Consider the following 7,381-nt stretch of genomic DNA (forward strand, 5'->3'; position numbering starts at 1 on the left):
AAAAATCAAATTTATGGAACGCTTATGTGAAGCTGAAGCACTGTTCATGGGACAGTCAGCTTTTCAGTAACTGTACTGATGACCAGTGAGATAACTGTGAGGCTACCCAAAGTTCTTTCCAAAGGATGACCAGTGCTAGGAGTTTGGCTTTCCAAATCTGGCATTAATTGCCTTCAAGAGTCACGTGCTGAACATGCTTCTGTTGTCCTTACTGATACAAATAGGACTCGGATGCACCTTTTGCATGGTTAGTTGTTTCCTAAAGAGAGAAAATAAAGTAAATAAACCAGGGTAAAAGTCTACTTGCTCTTGTGTTTCCTATTGTTTCTTCATTAGTGCTGTTAACAGGGTCTCACAGAACTATCAGCGAATCTTCTTGCCACTGCGGCCCACACATTGCTTGAGCTTGCTTTGCTGCTTCATTGGCTGCAGGTTATCTGTTGGCGTGAGAATGACACAGGGCCCAGAGGATCCTGGAGGTACAATTTAAGTGGCAGATTACCTTAGATTCCGTTATATTGTGTGAGTAGGTTACTGGTATGAACTTTGTTAAATAACTGGCCTACCTTCAACCTCAGACGTACACTCAGGAGTGCAGATGGGCACGTAATGTCCATGACATGAAAGGTGAAGCACATAACACAATCCAGGTATCCCTCATCCTTTAACTGAGTTAAGAACACACCCTTCCCTTTTATCACCAATAGTAGCACATATAGATTTGAAACTGTCAGTTATCAGCGATAACACAAAATTATCACTGTATATACATTTACATTCATGAAGGAATTGATATTAAAACATGGCATTGATGATTACCAAAGATCTGTACACGGCATTTGTAAGTGTTGCCAGGTTGTATTTCTGGTTACAACCTCTTGTACTTCTTAGCAGAAGATGTAAATATTTAAAACTCACAATTTTTTTGTTTCCTTTACTGATTTCCGTTACTGATTTAGCCTTGAATAATTTCTCCTTTCATAACTTCACTTCCTTCTCTTTGCTTCTAAGGTTTCACCTTAGAAATAAGTTATTCCTGCTTTTCATTAAGTTGAAAACAACCCATATCCTTAGTGGAATGGCTATATAGTATTTTTCCTACCTTACATAGCATTTTGTCTTGGTTGGTCCTGGTTGCAAAACAGCTGACCCGTTTACTAAACAAATGTGCTAGAGACCTAGCTGTACCCTGAGACGTGTCCAACACAATTTTACTGTGTTGAGGACAGTTTTTTCTTTCCAGTAAGTCTATTTGCTGATTTGGCAACAAATGAGGAACGAGTCGTGTAGCACAGGCAGAAGCAAGAGTTCTCAAACACAGCTTACTTTTTTCTTGCAATTTATTTTTGAGTAGATGTAAAGGTGAATCCTTATTTGTTTAAAAGAGCTTTCTTCCACTCCATTTTTATTAGTATTTTTGTCAAACAGCCACTGAGAGACTATCTAACACCTTCCCATTATTCATAGTAAATCTTCCTTCACAAATACAAATCGGAAGAAATGTGCTCGTGTTTTTAAATTAGTTCCTGAATATCAGAGTATTCTTATGGCTCTCTTGGAAAAAACAAGTGTTTAAACTTGTGACTCATACTTACAATCCTAAGATTGTAACTTGAAAAATCAGTCTATATACCATTTCAGAAATGCTACAGTGGTCCATTTCAACATTTCCAATGGTGTTTTGCTACTGTTTTAACTGAAAGTGTTCAGTGGACTTGACTTGAACTTACTTTTTTCTTTTTCAGATACTCCAGAAGTTGGTTTTCTTATGTTAAAATAAATACAAAAAATAAACATTGAAAATCCCTAAAAAGTAAATATTTGGAAAAAAAGTGCCTACTTTCATTTGCAATCCATCATCAATATGCATTATGCTGCTTGTACTACTAGTAAGCTATACAGATCAGTGGGCAAAATTCCCTTTGCTAAGGGAATCTCTCAATCATTCAGAGAGTGACAATTAGGATGAGAAATAGAGATGACTAAAAAGCTGTCTAGTATTGAAGTTATGCTGCTAGTGCGCTATAAAACCAACTGCTTTACAAACAGAAGCAAAAAAGTGAAAATGAAAAAAAAAAAAAAGTTTTGTAATTCAATATTCAGAACTTGGGCAAAAAGTAAATGGCAACATTCAGTAGTCCACTGTGTGCAACAGACTTCTTCCTCACCTTTCCTGAAGTGCAATGCCTGGAGGATTCATGAGTCAGCAAATCAGTTCTCAGTTTCTCTGCATGGGAGAGGCTTTTGTTTCTTCTCGCTTATGAAACCAGTACAGACATTCACTATGATTCAGTTCAAATACAGGTTGTAAATTGTTCTATTTCTGAGGAAAAGCTTGACATGCATGAATTTCATGTCAGCTATGGCATTCCATTTTGAAAAAAAATCATGGGATATTTTGCTGCATGCACACTGTGAAAACATAAGAGATACTTTCACTTGCTTTAGAATGTATTCTTAAATAATTATAGGTTATAATATTTTCTTAAATCTAAGCAGGGAAACTACACTGATGCATGACTGCTAAAAGTAATTTGATTTGTGACTGATGTTTTGGAAGTAATTTTTTCCAGCAGTTTTCTATAAAACATAGCAATGTAAAAGACACTCTGATTTCTGCAAGAATAACCAAGGGTTGTTTGTTTTGTGGTTTGTTTTTGTTTTTTTTTTTTAAACTGTAGCTAATGCATCATTGTTTTAATAGATTGTCATTATTTTGACTTCAAATATTACTACACAAATCTTTTCAAAAGTATTTAACACCTAAAAAGACCAAAAATCAGGGCATCTCAAAATTAAAGTACTTCTGAAAATACCTCATGTCCATAAGCCATGTTTGATGGTTTGAATGAGCTATCATCTTATTTTTAAAAAATCCTATGTAGTGTTTCTGTTTAGTGCTTATTTATTTTCATACATTAAAGCCCTGATTTAAACTTTATTCAAATCTTAAGGAATTAAGAGAGAACATATCTCTAAAACCAAATGTGATATAAAGGAACAAAATCAATACGGTTCAGAAGATTACACATTTTATTGCTTTGCCACAGCTGAGGTTTTCCTGAGTCCCAGAACACAGGATGTTATACTTCAACATGCTAAAGATCTACTAAAATACTATGACCTCCCAAACCATGTGCTGGGATCATTTAAACACCATTATTCAGGTTTGAGTTGTTTGTGCCTTATATAGGGGTATTAGATGCAACATGGCAAATTCTCTGCCATTACTGATTTACAGAGATCATTTTCAACTGTTGATGCACTTAAGAAAGGTTGGTTTTCAGACTGTCTGCAAAAGGGAGATTGCAATGTATGCTTTACCTTGAGGGCAAGAGCAGTGAACTACATTGGTTAAACAAAGAGATGCACTAATTTGTGGGAATGAGATAAGTAATAAATTCAAATATTTGCTGAATATTTTGTAATTAGTTGAGAGGACAGAGCCTCAACAAACTAAACAGAGCCTACTCAATAAACTAAAATATTTGTTGGTATCTGCTGATACTACCGGTTAGGGCAGGAACTTATTTACAGTGACATTAAAGGAAAAAAAGCAAAAATGGAATGTATTTCACAATAAAACCCGGGTCTGTGAAAGAATCTGCTTGTACTTTTCAAGCAATCAGAGGAAGCCTGACTCAGAAAAAATCCTAGAAAAATAATGGACTGTGTATTTGCTTTGGAAAAACATACTTTGCATTGTTCTCCTGGACTTCCAGGATTAGCTCTGAATGCTGTTAATTCAGGATGATGGTATTAGAAGAATGAATTTCATATTTCTTTTACACTTCATCTTTGCTCTATGCTGGTGGACAAATCTGTTTGCAGGGAGGGAAACACAGGCCTATATTTGAAACGTAAATGGCACTAGCATAATAAAAGTAAATCTAAGTATTTAGGGTTACTGAAGGAAACAATCTCAGACCGATCTAAATTTGAACCATGACCAAGAAAAAAATTACATCTTTCATTTCTTTTTTTTTTACCCTGTAATATTTTTTCTTTCTCCAGCATAAAAATTAAAGCCAGAAGATTTTTTTCCCCTTCCTTCTCACAGTTTATGAGAGGAATTCAAAATCTGTCTTACTCTTAAAAGCCAGTGGATTCCTACCACGTGACAGAGTTATGGCGTCTGTTATTATTGACCTGTATCCCCTATTCAGCCTGCAAATACAGCTAAGTTTTTTACTAGCACCTCTGTGCATGAATTTCATATAGGTTTGTTACTGACTGTAGCTCTTGGGCTTCACTGACAATCACACAGTGCCATCTGATGTCCTCAAAGAGCAATAAACTGTTTCTAAAAGCTGTTAAATCACATAAAAGGCCAAAATCTCAAAATTACAACTCTTCCTTCACAGAACACTGCTTCCAAGCCTACCTGGAAAAGAGCCTCTCAATAACTTGCCCCTGTTTTCATCAAAACAATCCTAACCTCACATGTGAAATGATGGACTCTGAACTAATCATATTGCAGCACTGTCTTAGTATCTTACATGTTAGATATTAGTCCTCTTACACACATGGAAACATCCATATGCAAATTTGCTAAACTCGTGTTCAAACTCCAAAAGGGCTTTAAAATCATTTCTGACAAAGGATGATCCAGCCCATTGCAGAACCATGAGCAGTTGCTGTCAAAATCCATGCTACAAAAACATTTAAAAGTTAAAAGAATAAAGCACCTTCTAGATTCCAAGACTGTTCCACCAACGTTATGCATGTGCATGTGAACACTTCTCTCTTAATATACATGAAATGCATTTGTTCTTCCAGGGAGAAATGCGCACAGTTTTGCCTCTGCATAGTGCAAACAGCAGAGGGGATGCTGGCAGGAGTAGATGACACTTTATGGGCTGGGGATGGTTTTGCATGCGAGGCGGGTGCGGAAAGTGGTGAAACACAGCCATCTGCCGGCCTCTGTCTCGCCTTTGTTTGAGCAGCCTTGTCTTACGTCCAGAAATTCAGTTTTGCAGCATGAAATCTTGGACCAACACTTTTCAGTGTGAGTTTGAGTTATATTAATGGGTTTTAAACAATTATGTTTGTTAGTGATTGGCATTTATTTTGGATGTGTTAAAAGTACAGAAGTGAGTGAGGGCTGCAGCATGTTGCTTATGGAGCTTCATCCAAGGTAAACTGCATTTGCATTTCACCACAGGGTTTGAGTCCATTGCAAGACTTGCTGAGGATTAGCCGTGTTTTCTGCTACATTACAATGTTGGAATCTTACTGCAATGTATTACATATTGTAACACACATGGAAGACACTTTAAAATTTAACTACAGAAAGCGTTTGTCTTTATGGCTATACTGATAGCTGAGTATTTTGTACCAGACGGTGCTCTTTCTGGTTCATGCTTCAAAATATACACATTGGTATATCTAGGACGCAGTAATCTGGAGTCAGCTAGGTATACATAACATTTTTTTTTCCCCACTGGGATTATTTTGATGTTTACTAGTTTATAGGGACTCAAAACCTGCAAGTTTTCAACATAATAATTAAATATGCTCATAATTTAATAATCCAAAATTAGGTCCTCTGTGTAGGGAACCAACTTTTTTTTCCTCTGTGACCATCTTGGTTCTGCCTGTTTAATAATAACTTAGTACAGTGATTGTTTATTGTTTCTTAGGTAATTGGAAGGTTAGAAGTTGGTGCTTTACAGCCTTTTTGCAATATGAAAACATTGCACCTCCCTAAACAAAGAACCAAATTCTAAGATTACAGCATGACTATTATCTATTTTCTCTCAGCTGCATCATTTCTAACTGCAATTAGAAATTAGTCTAACGGGATGCTTTATCAACAATTTTGAAAAGTACTTATTTAAATATTTCCAAGATGGCTACTTTTGACATCAGTAAAACCACCTCTCATCATCATATACTTAGCATTGTCAGTGTCAGACTGAACGTTGTATTTTTCAGTGTTCCTGCAAAGACCCCAATTTTTATAAAGGTTTCATTTGCAAGGGACTATTCAAACCTACCTAGAATTAAAGCATACTTGTTAAGGGAGACCTAGCAGTGACTGTGTTGGATCAGCATGCAAGACTGATTCAGTCACAGTCTTTGTCATATCAGATGAAAGACAGGGAGTCGAAGTCCCTCCTATGTGATTAGCTGTCTGCGGATATGTTCAAAGACAGCCCTCCTATGCAGGCTTCAGGACTCGGAAACCCTTCTTCTTTACATACTGGGGAATTTGCTGGTTGGGTGACATTTACCTCATGTCCACTGACTAGAAATTCAGTCTGGGACCTGAGAAACCCTTCCTGTCAAAACTGAGACGTGCTGCCACAGAAAGCCTTATTTTTTAATAAACACATTTTTTATTTAGGGGCAGAGAAAGGGTTTCATAAAACTTTCATAACCAGACCGTCTGACATGCTTTTGATGTTGCCCCAACCCTGAACAGGGTCTCCACGTTTAAGGTTGACCCTCCCACTCCATGTGTGGTGCTTCGATAGTGACATCAGGGCCATCAGCAACCCCGCAGTGATTCATGGAAAAAAGACTCTACAGCTCGAATAGAGTTATAAAGCAGGTATGTTTACTCCGGCGCCAGGGTGCAACGGGATTTCTCCACAAAGCTTTCACACCCACCGCACATTTTATCAAAAAATTATAGTGTGAATATACATATTCATTGGATTATGTAACACAAACATACATATGCATGAGTAAGGCTGGGTTAGTTCGAAAGGCTGATGTCAACATTTTTATGTTCTCTTTGCACCTGTGCATTGCCTCCTGGTGGGCGTCTTTGGGGGTCTTTGGGAGGAAGGCTCGTAGTCTTTCTCACCTTTTCCCCGGAACATGCGCAGATTGTCTTTGCCAATTTCTTGAATAACAAGAGTGCTTTTCAGCCAGTTTACTCATTCTATCTTATCTAAGAGAACCAACAGACCTTCTACCATCCGGATATAGCTATCTTTACTCATTACCAAGACTCTAACTAGTTAGAGCACACTTGTTCCCCGAGGACAAAACCATAATATTTTGCTGAACACTGCAGTCCTTGGTAAGATTCCACAGAACAGTCTAGGCAAGCAAGATTCTTCACAATATTCAATAATTCTATAAGTAATACCATAACTTGCTATAAGTAAGTAAATAAGTTGCTAAGCAGTTTTCTATAAGTAAATAAGTCTCAAAACAAGTAATCATTTCTCTGTATCAGCAGCACCTCAGGGATGCGGCAGCCCCGAAGGCGCTGGCCCTTGCGCCACGTCCGCCGCGGGCCAGCCGAGCCGGGACGAGCGGAGACGCCCGGAGCTCCCGTAGTTTTCCCCGGCAAACGCGGCGTTTATAAACTTTCTCCCGTCCCTTCCCCCAGGAACCTCCGCAGGCCCGACGGTCCGCTAGGCCG

Source organism: Athene cunicularia (assembly GCF_003259725.1).
Source record: "Athene cunicularia isolate RWA chromosome 4 unlocalized genomic scaffold, athCun1 chr4_part2, whole genome shotgun sequence".
Lineage (NCBI taxonomy): Eukaryota > Metazoa > Chordata > Aves > Strigiformes > Strigidae > Athene > Athene cunicularia.